Source organism: Chrysochloris asiatica, unplaced genomic scaffold, assembly GCF_000296735.1.
Source record: "Chrysochloris asiatica unplaced genomic scaffold, ChrAsi1.0 scaffold00143, whole genome shotgun sequence".
Taxonomy (NCBI): Eukaryota; Metazoa; Chordata; class Mammalia; order Afrosoricida; family Chrysochloridae; genus Chrysochloris; species Chrysochloris asiatica.
The window spans coordinates 6959190-6973860 of NW_006408661.1; the positions used below are offsets into that span (position 1 = coordinate 6959190).

General features: G+C 38.8%; 1 pseudogene; it reads left to right on the top strand.

Moving 5' to 3' along the window:
- The first annotated feature begins 410 nt into the window (after positions 1–410).
- On the top strand, positions 411–5811 carry LOC102831909 (annotated as a pseudogene).
- Positions 5812–14671: the final 8860 nt, after the last annotated feature.

Here is a 14671-nt window from a genome sequence, read left to right on the forward strand (position 1 = left end):
GATTGATGTTTTCAAAGACTTAATTTTGCTTGAATCCATAATCAATATTCACAGAAGCAGCAGCCAAGAAATCAAGTGACGTTATATTAAACAAATCTGCAAAAACCTAATTAGAGTGTTCAAGAGCAAAGATGTCACTTTGAGGACTAAAGTGTACCTGCCCCTTGCCGTAGTATTTTCAGTCACCTCATACACTTGAGAAAATTGGATAATGAATAAGGAAGACTGTGGAAGAATCCATGCATTTTAATTATGGTGTTGAAGGATATTGAAGTACCATGGACTTGACAATAGACTAACCAATTTTCTTGGGAGAAGTGCTGCCAGAATACTCCTTAGAAGCATAAATGCTGAGATTCCTTCTATTTTGAACTCGTGTTTGGAGGGGCCAGTCCCTGGAAAAGGACATCATGTTTGGTAAAGGAAAGGTAAGTGTAAAAGAAGAATATTCCCAATGAGATGGACTGACACAGTGGCAGCAACAGTGAGCTCAAACAACAATAATTGTTAGGATGACCCAGGATCAGGCAGTGTTTCATTCTTTTGTACATAGGGTTGCTATGAGTCTGAGCAACTTGACAGCTCCTAACAACAACGTATGAACCTCCCTGGCTCCTGAAATTCTGAAACCTAAGAGAAGATGTGGCATGGAGCAGAGGACACTCTACTTTACTTGAGTGTTAGGAATAAACCCAAACTGAAAGGGGAATTTCTCTGTTTTCTCAATTATTATTCAGTGTATTTAGCTCATTCTCCTTATCCTTCCCCTTACCTTGCTTCATGAATAGCTTGCCTGGATGGAACATTCACAGAAATACATTAATGCCTACCAAAAAGAAACAGAAGAAAAGAGGCTTAACTTGTATTAGGAATCCCCCTAAAAAATAAAAAGATACAAGTCAGACAAATTCTTCCCCTATAAGCTTAAATTTCTTAAGAGACAATGGTCTTCAAAAGAAGGATTGAGAAAAGATATATATAAAATACAGCAACACAGGAAACATATGGGTCATATATTCCATTTTAAAAGCCCTAATCAAAAATTCCCATCTGGCTTTATAATGATCTTTTCTGTTAACTCACTTGGTCACTCTTCCTGTAATGACGTTCTAAAGTCTCACAAAACCGTAATCCACTGATAATTCTCCTTTCTTGTTAATACAGCTCTCCTTGCTTTCTTAGCTTTGGTTTTATAGGCCATTGTTTTGGTAACCTTAACCATAATAGAAGCAGCCCTGGTAGCGTAGTGAGTAATAAGTCAGGCTGCTATCCACAAGAACAGCAATTCGAAACTACCAGCAGCTCTGCTGGAGAAAGATGAGGCGTTCTGTTCCTGTAAAGATTCGCAGCCTCAGAAACCCTATGAGGGTCTCTAAGTGTGGAAACTGACTCAACAACACACAACAGTACCACCACCAACACTATGCATAATAGGATTAAGTTCGTCTTCCTTACCCATGCATTGGACACCAACCCTAACCATTTTCTCTGAAAAATAATGTATTGATTATATTTTCTATAGCTTCTATATTCAACTTGTACTTCTCAATGGAAATGTATAACCTTTTCAAAATGCTCAAATTATTCCCATCAAAATAAACTTTCAGTGATTACAATAAAAAAAACACTATGCCTCATTAATTCCAAGTGCTGTCTCTCTTCCCTCTTTTTTTTTTTTTTTCAATCTTTATTTTATTTTTTAGAACTTTTTCTTACTGAGACTATACACAGCATAACATACACCAATTCAACCATTTCTATATGTACATTTCAGTTACATTGATTACATTCTTTTGAGTTGTGCAGTGTTTTCAAGCCATTAGCATAAATTGATTGCTCCTGGTGTGGCACTGTGGGTTAATGTGCTAGACTGCAAAGTCTACTTCAATATCAAGGTCGATGGTTCAAGCTCACCAGACACTCATTAGAAACCCTATACAGGGTCGCTATGGGTTGGAACTAACTCAACAATACTTAACAACAGAGGTTTTTGTAGCAAAGAGCCCTGGTACGGTAGTGGATTATGAGCTGGGCTGCTAACCACAAAGCCAGCTGTTATCATCTACCAGCTATTCCATTAGAGAAAAATGAGTCTTTCTGCACCTATTAAAATGTGTAGTCTCAGAAACCCTATACAATGTTGTTATGAGTTGGAACTGACTCCATGATGCACCACTACTACCACCAAGGTTTGTAGATAATCTGTCAAGTTGCTGTTGTCACATTGTTTCCATGCATGTAAGACTCATTAACAACCTGCGATAGGTAGATGATACAAACTTGCTTGCTGAAAGTGAAGAGGACTTAAAATACTTACTGATGAAGATCAAAGAGCACAGCCTTCGGTATGGACTACATCTCAATGTCAAGAAAACAAAAATCTTCACCACTGGACCAATAAATAACATTCTTATCAATGGAGAAGAGATTGAAGTTTTCAAGGACTTCATTCTTCTTGGATCAACTATCAACACTCACGGAAGCAGCCGTCAAGAAATCACATGATGTATTGCATTAAGCAAATCTGCTGTACAAGACCCTTTCAAAGTGTTGAAGAGCAAAGATTTCTGTTGTACAAAGGGTCGCTATGAGTTGGTATTGAATCGATGGCACCTAACAACAAACAACAAGCTCTTAAAAGTCAGTGATGTCACAAGGGTTGATGTCATTAGGGTTGGTGTCCCTAGGGTTGTTGTCACCCATCCCTCCTTGTGGACTTCCACCAGTGTCAAATGTACAGAAGTCATCTTTTTGCCAGTGTATAATTATAGACATCAATTGCAGTAATAGGCTGTGTAACCCTACCTTTAACATGATTTGTCCATCAACACCAACTACCCGCCTTCCCCTGTATCTCCCACCTCTTGTAAACACTAGTAAAATTTGATCTCTATATATTCATGGGCAATGAATAAGGAAGATAGAAGAAGAATTAATGCCTTTAAATCATGATGCTGACAAAGAATACTGAATTTACCTTAGACTGTCAGAAGAATGAACAAATCTATCTTGAGAGAAGAACAGCCAGAATGCTCCTTACAGGAGAGAGTGGCAAGACGTCATCTCACATAGTGAGGACATGACATCAGTAGGGACCAGTCCTTGAAGAAAGACATCGTACTTAGTAAATAACAGGATCGGTGAAAAAGAGGAATACCCTCAATAAGATGGATTGACACAGTGCCTGTAACAATGGGCTCAAACAGGAATGATTATGAGGCTGGCACTGGACCAGGATGTGTTCCGTTCTGTTGCACATAAGCATGAGTCAGAACTGACTCAGCAGCACCTAAGAACAACACTGTGCATTTGTCTTTTCTTGTCTTTTTATATAACTGAGATTATACAGTATTTGTCCTTTTGTTATTCACTTATTTCATTCAGCTTAATGTATCAGGTTCCATCCATATTGTGGTGATGATGGTGGTGGTGTGCCATGAAGTCAGTTCTGACTCATATCGACCCTGCATAGGTTTCCAAGGCTGTAAATATTTATGGGAGCAGAAAGCCTCATCTTTCTCTCTCAGAACGTCTGGTATTTTTGAACTGCTGAGCTTGAGATTAGAAGCCTAACTCGTAACCACTACACTACCAGAATAATATGTATCAAGACTTCATTTTTCCTACTGGTTGAGCAGTATTTTATTGTGTACAGAGTTTGTTTTTTCTTTCTTCTACTGATGAGTATTTAGGTTGTTTCCACCTTTTGGCTGTTTCCACCTATTGTGAATAGTTTCTCAATGAATATTGGTATACAATTTCTTCCCTGTTTACAGCTATGCAATTTGTTGTCTCTTTTCCTGAGCCTCCCTCCTCTTGAACTCTTCAGATTATCTCCCTTCTCTACCAAATTGTTTCTGCTGGAGCCAGCAATGTCCTCTGTGTCAGTATATTCAGGAAGCATTTTTTCATCCATTTTCTTCTCCATTGCATTCAACACCGCTAACCACTCCATCCACTTGAAGTTTTTTCTTTCTTTGGCTGGGTTCAACATTTCCTTTTATTACTCAACCACTCTTATTTATTTATCTACTTTAAAGATTCATCTTTTTCTTTTTCAGCCTGGCTATTAAATACTGAAATTCTGGCCATTAAAAACTGAAATTCAGCTACCCAAAACTGAGCCTGTCACTGGTATTCCAGGAGACATAGCAGAAATATTGCCCTCAGACAAGTCAGAGTTACCTGTCCCACTCGCCAATTTGAAGATTCAATACACTAAGATCTTCATAAACAATTAAGGGCATAATCCAGTGAGTGGCAAGAAATTTCCTGTCTTCCATCCAGCAAATGAGAAACTCTGTAAGGTAGAAGTAGGAGATGTGAAAGATGTTGACAAAGCAGTGCAGGCTGCAAAACTAGCTTTTCAGATTGGCTCCTTGTGGCTTAGTAAGGATGCTTCAGAAAGGGGATGACTCATATGCAAGTTGGCTGATTTAATTGAAAGAGATCGCTTACTGCTGGCAACACTGGAGTGAATGAATAGGGGAAAACTATTTGCCAATTAGTATTAGGATTTAGGAGGATGCATAAGAACATTACACTACTGTGCAGTCTGGGCTGACAAGATACAGGGTTGGACAATTTCAATTGAGGGAAACATTTTTATTTATAAAAGACATGAGCCTATTGATGTATGTGGCCAAATTATTCTTTGGAATTTCCCATTGGTTATGCTCATTTGGATGGAGTGCTGGTGTGGTGCTGTGGGTTAATGCACCAGACTGCAAAGCCGTTTGAACTGCAATGTCGGCAGTTCAAGCTCACCAGCTGCTCCTTGGAAACCCTATACAGGGTCTCTATGGGTTGGAATTGACTTAACGGCACTTAGCAACAACAACAACATGCTCCTTTGGAAGATGGGCCTGCCATCAGCTGGGAAGCACCATGATTATCAAACCAGCAGAGCAAACTCCTCTCACAGTTCTTGAAAGCAGGATTTCCTCCCAGAGTTGTAACTATTGTGCCTGATTATGGGCCCACCACAGGAGCAACCATTTCTTCCCACATGGACATTGACAAAGTGGCATTCACAGGGTCAACAGAGGTTGGGAAAATGATCAAAGAAGCTGCCGGGAAGAGTAGTATGAAGAGGGTGAGCCTGGAACTGGGTGGAAAGAGTCCCTGCATTGTGTTTGCTGATGATTACTTGGACAATGCTGTTGAATTTGTGCACCAGGAATTGTTCTACCACTAGGGCCAATGTTGTATAGCTTCATCCAGACTTTTTGTGGAAGAATTAATTTATGATAGTTTATTCGAAGGAGGACTGAGTAGGCTAAGAAGTATGTTCTTGGAAATCCTCTGACCCCAGGAGTAAATCAAGGCCCCCAGATGGACAAGGAGCAAGAAGATAAAATCCTAGATCTCATTGAGAGTGGGAAGCAAGAAGGCACCAAACTGGAATGTGGAAGAGGTCCATTGGGAAATAAAGGCTGCTGTATCCAGCCCACAGTTTTCTCTAGTGTTACTGATGAGATGCACATTGCCAAAAAGGAGAAATTTGTGCCAGTCCAGCAAATCATGAAGTTTAAATCTTTAAATGCTCTGATCAAGAGAGCAAACAATACTCTCTAGGGCTTATCAGCAGGAATCTTTACCAAGAACCTTGATAAATCTATGATCTTCTCTTCTGCGCTACAGGCTGGGACAGTATGGGTGAGTTACTATAGTGTGGTGTCTGCCCAGTGCCCCTTTGGAGGATTCAGGATATCTGGAAATGGATGAAAACTGGAAGAATATGGTTTTCACGAATATACTGAAGTTAAAACAGTCACAATGAAAATTTCCCAGAGAAAATCACAAGAGTAGAGAAAAGAAACTTAAATTGCTAAGCATCTCCTACAATTGCTAATATCATGGATTTTATGTCTAAAACTGTTCTTTTCTTGATTAAAAAAAAAAAAGTAAATCACATTTGCATTACTACCACACATAAAAAACTCGACATGTAGCTACTTCTTTTGAAAGAATAATTTACCTTCTGAGATGTGACTTCAATTCCTATCCTAACTAAAAAAGATTTGGATGAAAGATCCCTTTAACTCTGTAGTAATCATAGATATTTTCTTTGTAACTAGTGGTTCAGGATAATTATTGTATAGAGGAGGATGGGTTGTAACCAGTTATAACCAGTTGTCATTTAGTTTCTTTCCCTTAACAATTCCTTGAAAGTACTTAAAATATATGTGTTAACTGCCCAGTAGGGGTGCTCTGCTACCCCCAGAAGTTGTGAAATCATTGCTATCTCTTTAAATATCACCTAGAATGTGATAGTTGTCTGTCAAAAGAAGTAATACCTGAAATTCTTAGCTATAATTTGAATATAAACCTTAATAAAAACAACCTTGCATGATAAAAACAAATAAAAAAACACTGAAATTCAGGACTTGGTCCAAGGAGTTTTTATGTTTTGTTTTGATTTATCCTTTCCCTGGTTGATTACAACAGCGGTTACTGTTTAGGCCACATCTAAAAGTTAATCTTTCCAAATTCACAACTTCAGCTTTACCTCTCTTCCCACCATGCACCTAACTTTCTGGGGTGATCCACAAAGGCCTTCTTCCAGAGCCAAGATCAGTCCCAGAGCAGGCTTCTGACACACATTTTCATTTAGCCTGTGGCAATGTTTCTCAAGCTATTGATGATGAAACACTGGTTGTTTTTTCAGTTTTGAATCCATCACAGAGTGAATTTTCATAAGTACAGTAAAAATGACATACTAGAAAAATAAAATTAATAAAAAAGACTCACAAAACACAAGTTCCTATTTTATTAGATTCAAAAGATATAAAATTGCTCTGTCAAATTGCTCAAAAGTTTCTAAATGTTTACCCTCAATTTCTGAACTTAGGTTGTTGGGGTATAGTAACAAATGGTCCAAGTATTGATGTGAACCTTCTGACTAGGGTTTGAGTAGAATTAAACTATGGAAAGAGAAGGTCACAGTCACCTTCAAGTACATGCAGGAAGCTCTCTAATTCTTCATTCAGATCATTGGGAGTTAAATCTCCCTGTTACTAAAGTAGTACTAACTTCATAGTCATGTCTGAAGATGGAGAAAAGAACCATCCTGGAGAAAGCAGATTCATCAGGAAAGAAACAGGCCTTTTGGTCTTAGAATTGTTAACACATTGTATGATTGTATTTTCTATTCTAGCCTGAGTTCCTTGCAGACCAGGACTACTTATTACTCATCTTTAAGACTTTCCATGGAATAAGATGCAGACTTTATACTCTATAAGCATTTATGGAATTAGTTTTATGACATGGACTTCTCTTGAAAACCTCACGTGTGATCTTGAGGCCACCTGTGTTGTCAGTAGCTCTGTGACTTCTATGTGGGAGGGGGTCATTAAAACTCTACTTGGAAGTAGGGTCACTTATCCCTGATGAATCATCCTGAGCTTAAATGAGTCATGTTAAGTGCCATGTCTGTTTGTGCTGAAAAATTTACAATATTTTGCTAGCCACTTAGAGCCTATACTGCTATCCAAAGCAATGTGCTCTTGCATGCCAATGAAAAAATGGATCTATCAAAGTATTATGGCTGGTCTAGCTAACTTTCCAATCATGGGAACCAGAAAGTATATGTTATGAGTAATACTCCTCTGGTGCTCTTTGAATCTAGGGATACTGCGATTGGTAATCACTAATGGTTATACTGGTCCTCGTTCACCAGTTTATTTGTGTGATTATTTTATTAATGTTAGTCTCCTCCAACTGAATGTAAACTCAACAAGAGTAAAAACTAATGTTACTTTTGTTTCACAGTGCTTTGAGCAATCTCTGCAAATAATGACCACTTAATAAATATTTGGGAGAAAAAGAGGATGAAAAGGAAAGACATTATATAGTTTACTTTTGTTCAACTCTTTGCTTTAATTCATATTGTAGCTCTTTTCCAATTCCAACCACTTGATGTCCTCCTGTGCCAAACAATTCCTCAGTTTTTAATTGTGCTCAGAGATTTCCCCCCATACTTCAGATATGTACATCAGTTAAGTGATCCTTTAATTCCATTCAGGTAGACAGGATGCCTTTCCTCATGAGAAGAAGCATGACTTCCTAACATAGGCTAATTTGATCTAAAGGTTAAATAGACTTACAGGCTTGGAGACTGGAAGTTCTGAGAGCTTGTGTGGCAGTTACCTTAACTAATAGGAATAGTCACTAGGAATAATCAAGAAATTCTTCATTGTACATGGACCTTCTATGGTACATTGTAGAGCATTTAGTATCACTTGTCACAACATATTAAATACTAATCATGTCCTCCAACAAGTGGGACTACCCGTGACAATGTCTCATATACTTGTATTTCTAATTGTCTCTTAGTTGGGAGAGTTTGGTACTACATTGTGTTAAGAACTAGAGGGCTATATCATACAGGAAATAGAGATGCTTTTGCTTCATCTAGAAGAATTGCAGCTATACTTATTTCTAATGTATGACTTACATCGATTAACTCAATACCAAACTATAAGGCAGGAAGTTCTTTTGCTAGATTTAAATACTAGATGTTGCTGTTCCCTCTCACTAAGCAGGCCTAATCTAATGACTTAATGCTTTCAAGAGTTAACTCTTTATGGATAGGAATTTATGATGGTATATTTTCCATACTTGCCTTTTGCTGGTAATGACCTAACTTAAAGTATTGTTAAATTACTCTAAGAGGCTAGATCTAATGGTGACAAATTATGAAAGTGATTTTACTTGTGGCTTTATAGATCTTCCCTTAGCTGAGCAAAATGATTACCTCAATCCCTTCAACAATCAAGAGGGAGTGTGTATGTGTCAGTTCATTTTGTTGAGAGGGAAAAAGAGGCATATTTGCAAAGAAGCCAGCTGAACTATTGAATATCTAAGGCTGGTCAGAGTCCTAGCTCCAGATTTGCTTAGGTATACACAGGACAAGGAGTCCTGGTGTGGTGCTGCGGGTTAATTCACAGGACTGCAAAGTCAGTTTGAACTGCAAGTTTGGCAGTTCAAATTCACCAGCCGTTCATCAGAAACCCTATACAGGGTTGCTATGAGTTGGAACCGACAAGAAGGCACATAACAACAACAAGCCCAGGAAAAAGACGGCTCAATTGAGTGCCACAGCCTATGGATTGTGTAAATAGGCAAGGAATAGTAATTCTGACAGATGTTGATTTGCTTTTCTGGCACTTTTATATTACTGCCAGATTAATCATGGTGCTTTGGTAATTTTTTAATTTTTTAATTTTTTTTTAATGTTTTATTGTGAATTTTGTGATAGTTTACTGTTGCAGACCGTGTAAGACTGGTCAGAGGTTCAAGGCCCTATAGGCCCAAGTGTAACAGATCTAGCCACTTGGCAGTCAATGGCAAATTGTTTTTCATCTTAATATTCAGTTACATATATTAATTTAATACAAGAAGCCCTTGATAATCCACAGATAAATGTGATATTTTCCTAAAACCCAGACTGTAAAGGTTGCAAGGTCAAGCCTTTCTCCAAAGGATTAACTAAAAACATCTTAGCTACTTCACAGTTCTTTGTTCTACAGACAAAAAAGCCATCCTCCCTGAATCTCTCCCAAGTTTTAGCTATTCAGTCAAGTTCCTGAAAACCTGGCTCAGGAAGCCGAAACAGTGGGACTCCGCCCAAGCTTTTGTCCTTACCTCTCACCTTCCCCCACCTGAGCTCAGGGGTTATAGATATGTTAATTGAGCCTGAGAAACCAAGTTGCTGGCCTGGGATTCGAACCAGCGAAGTACGATGTAAAGTTACCTGAATGTCTGGAAAAGTACTGATGTTAGCTGTACCTTGCCTAAGTCCCTCCCAGCTTGGTGTGAAGCTCCTCCCCTAAATAAAAGGAAGGCGCAGAACGAATCCAGGTGCATTACGACTGGCAAGGCGTGCGTTACAGCATGCAGGGGACACAGTCCAGCCTTGCAACCATACTGCCTGTTTAGCTAAGATGTTTACTATGCAGGATATTACGGCCTTCATGGCTGAGATGTTTGCAATGCAGGAGCTCCCTGACGCCAGTCCAGCATTCACTCTGGTTTTGGAGTGTCTCTTTGTCTCTTTCTTTGTCTCCTTCTTGATATTCTTGATATATCTTTACTGCCATCAGGTATCTCCTCCTCATGAACCGAACCCCTATGTTGAGGCAGGTCCCCGACAGTTTACATGGGAGAACATTAGTTTTACATTCATTCTATTGTATATTGTCTTGCATTACCATGGTTACAATCCCCTCCATGCAATCCTTCCCCCCATACCCCCCAGGTCTTCAGCACACAGTCGCTCTCCCTCTCTGGATCTAAAGTCTCCAGCTGCTCCATCGCTGGCTCCATTTCAGGCATCATTGCTTCTCTGGGTAGGGTCCCGCGCTCTGCTCTTCTCCCTTGATGGTCCTAGGGACCTCCGCTCCTAGACTGAAAAATTAATCACTCCCCTCCTTGCTATAAATGTCTACCTTTACATTTCCAACCCTCACAATCAGTCCTGATAACAATTATTCACTATTGTATCACAAGAGACCCGTCTGCATTTCATTGCATCAACCCTGCCTAGACAGATTGAATACTACTCACTGGAGATTCTACCTTCCTCCATGCCCTCTGGATCTAGGTTCCCTCTTGAAAGCTTGTAAGCCAGTCACTTCTTGCCTTTGTAGCCCCTCGCCCCCCATTTTGGGTAGCCAATGTCCAAGTTGCCCATCCCTGTCTACTATGTGTGTGGAAGGGGGTGGGAATGATTCTTGCTGTAAGGACATGTTCCCTCTTTTGAGCTACTGCTTCCATAGGTGTAGGTCAAGTTCATCAAATTGTATGAGAATACTTTTGGGTTTGTTTTTTTTTCCTCTTCTTTTTAATTCTGGTTGAGCTCTGATCATCCAGTCACTGAAGCCAGGATAAGTGGGTATTATCTGCAAGTGTGGGTGTTCTTGAGGATATGCCCTCTCTTCTTATCAGCTGGACACTTCACTCTCCACTCTAGTCCTCTGTGGCTATGTCACTGCTCTGGGCCCAAAGCTTTGGTAATTTTGAGTAGAAGTTGAAATGTTATTTTAGAAGGAAACTTATTTTTTTCAGTATTATAGATTCTCCTTCTATTGAAAGGAGTTTCTTATGAATTTTGTATGATGTTCTCTGCATAATAACCATTTGTATATATAGCCATCTATAGGAAGTATTACAATATTAGTGACAAAAGTGGATGCTCTGAAATTATGCAATCTGGGCTTAAACCCTGGAATTGCCACATACTAGCTGTGGGACCCTAAGAAAGTCACCAACATTTCCTAGCCTCAGTTTTAACTTCTCTAAAATGATGTAAGAAACACATGGCATCACTATACCAAAAACAATGAATTGATCTTCAAGAACAAACAGGTCTGTCTGGAAGGACAGCCAGAATGCTCGTTAGAAGTGAGTATGATGAGACTTCCTCTCATTTACATTGGACATCTTATCAGGAGGGCTAATTTCCTGGAGAAAGACATCATGCTTAGTAAAGCAGAGCATCAGCAAAGGAAATAACCTTCAATTAGATGTATTGACATAGTTCCAGTAACAATGGGTTCAAACATATTGTGAGGATGGTACAAATCTTGGCTGTGTTTCATTCTGTTGTGTACAGGTCACCATGAGTTGGAATTGACTCAATGGCAACTGATAACAAATAACAGTGGCAGAATGGGGATAATAAGAGTATTGACATAACTGGTGTTATGTAACAATCAAATTAGCTAGTATATATAGTTTTCAAAACATCATTGGGTTTGCTCTTCCAGAGACACTGTGTAGAGGCATTCAAAGTGGTCCAGCATTTGACATATTGTCATCGGCTGTCCTACAATGCAGCCTCTAAAAAAACTAGGCTGTCCCGAACCCCTGGTAATAGAATTGTTTATCTCTATACCAAAAAGGTTGATAAAGCACCCATATCTGCATGCGGTGTGTGCCCAGGCCAACTCTGAGGGTCCATGCTGTGTGACCTAAAGTTCTCATGAGGTTATCCAAGACAAAGAAACATGTCAGCAGGGCCTATGGTGGCTCCATGTGTGCTAAATATGTCTGTGACAGGATTAAGTGTGCTTGCCTTATTGAGGAGTAGAAAATTGTTGTGAAAGTGTTGAAGGCACAAGCACAGAGTCAGAAAGCTAAATAAAAAATAATAGAGCTTTGTTGAATAATAAAAAAGTCAAATGTCTTGTCATTTCTGTTGTAATTTGTTGGTATACAGGTTAGGTAGGTATCTGGAGGCCTCCTGGTATTTTCTTTAATTTTCCCAATAGTGCAGTGGTAAATTTTACAGGAAAATATACAGATGTAATAAGGATGTGATGTGACCTGGAGTTATTACATTACTAGGACTTTTGCAAATGATATATTTAGTGGTTAATACCTACTGACTGTAAAACCTGATGAACACGTTAACATAAGAAGTTGGGGTGTGCCCCGTATTATCAATTTTTTTAGTCTCGATTGAGATCTGTTAGGTTTTTCCAAATGTAGAAATTGATAATAAGAAAAAATAGGATTCTGTTGTATAATATTTGGTTGATCATAATAATACAAATTAAAACATTTTTAATTGAAAAAAAAATAAACATCATCATTTGGTTCATTTCTTGTTGTTGTTAGGTGCCATTGAGTTGGTACTGACTTAAGCGCCTGTATGCACAGCAGAACAAAGCACTGCCGGATCCTGGGCCAACCTCACTATTGTTGCCACGCTTGAGCCCATTATGTTGCCACTTTGCCAATCCATCTGGCTGGGGGTCTTCCTCTTTTTCTCTGACCCTCCACATTACCAAACATTATATCCTTTTCCAGAGACTGGTCCCTTCTGACAGTATATCCCAAGTATGAGAGATAAAGTTTGGTCATTTTGACCTCCAAGGAGCACTCTGGCTGTACTTCTTCCAACACAGATCTGTGGGTTCTTCTGGCAGCCTATGACACTTGCACAATATTCTCCTCCAACACCATAACTCAAATGCATCAATTCTTATACAATCTTCTTTATTCACTGTCCAGCTTTTGCATGCATATGAGGTTGTTGAAAATACCATGACTTGGGTCAGGTACACCTTAGTCTTCAAGCTAACATCTTTGCTCTTCAACACTTTAAAAAGGTCGTGTGCAGTAGACTTGCCTAATGAAATACGTCATTTGTTTTCTTGACTGCTGCTTCCATGAGTGTTGATAGTTGAATCAAGAAGAATGAAGTCCTTGACAACATCAATCTTTTCTCTGTTGATGAGAATGTAGTTTTATTGGTCCAGTGGTGAGGATTTTTGTTTTATTTACATTGAGATGCAATCCATACTGAAGGCTGTGCTCTTTGATCTTCAACAGTAAATATTTTAAGCCTTCTTCTCTTTAGCAAGCAAGGTTGTAACATCTGCATATCACAGGTTGTTAATGAGTCTTCCTCCAACCCTGATGCCACCTTTTTTTTTTTTTTTTTTCCCATAGAACCCAGCTTCTCAGATATTTGCTCATCATACAGGTTGAATAAGTATGGTGAAAGAATACAACCCTGTTGCACACCTTTCTTAATTTTAAACCATTCAATGTTCCCATGTTATGTTCGAACAACTGCCTCTTGGTTCATGTACAGATTCCTCATGAGCACAATTAAGTGTTCAGGAATACTCATACTTTGTAATGTTGTCCATAGCTTGTTCTGATCCACACAATCAAAATTCTTTGCATAGTCAATAAAGCACAGGTAAACATTTGGTTCATAGAAAGCATAATATGAGTGTTAACCATTGATGCCTTATAGTCTCCTTTTTTGCATCTTGGTTCCTACCTCCCACTTATAGGAATATCATGGAGAACTTTCTATACCATACTGGCACACAGTATTTCATAGCCATGTAGTTTTTGTTGTGTAGGTTGTTGCATGCTGGTGAGTCAGCTCTCACTCATAGTGACCCTGTGCACTGCAGAACAAAACATTGCAGTCCTGTGCCATCCTCACAATTGTTGTTATGTATGAGTGAGTCATAGTTTCATCCACTGTGTCAATCCATGTCATTGGGAGTCGTATTCTTTTTTTCTGACTCTCTACTTTACCAAGTATGATGCATTTTTCCAGGGACTTATTGTTCTTGATAACACATCCAAAGAACAGGAGACAAACTCTTGCCAGCCTTGATTCTAAGGAGTGTTCTGGCTGTAGTTCTTCCAAGACAGATTTGTTTGTTCTTCTGGCAGTCCATGGTATTTTCATTACTCTTCATCACCAACAACATAATTCAAATGCATCACTTTTTCTCCTATCTTCCTTATTCATTGTCCAGTTTTCACATGCCCATAGGAAATATATCATGGCTTGGGTTAGGTGTACCTTAGTCCTTAAAATGACATTTTTGCTCTTTAACACTTTGAAGAAGTCTTTATAGCAGCTTTGCCCAGTGTAATACATCATTTGATTTCTTGACTTTTGCTTCTATGAGTGTTCTTTATGGATCCAAGTGAAATGAAATCCTTGATGACTTCAATCTTTTATCTGTTTATCATGATGTTGGTTATTGGTATGGTAGTGAGGATTTTTGTTGTTGTTGTTGTTTTTACATTGAGTTATAATCCACACTGAAGGATTTATTCTTTGGTATTTATCAGCAAGTGCTTCTTCTTTATTTACTGCAAGTATAGATATATGATGCACCTGTTAGTG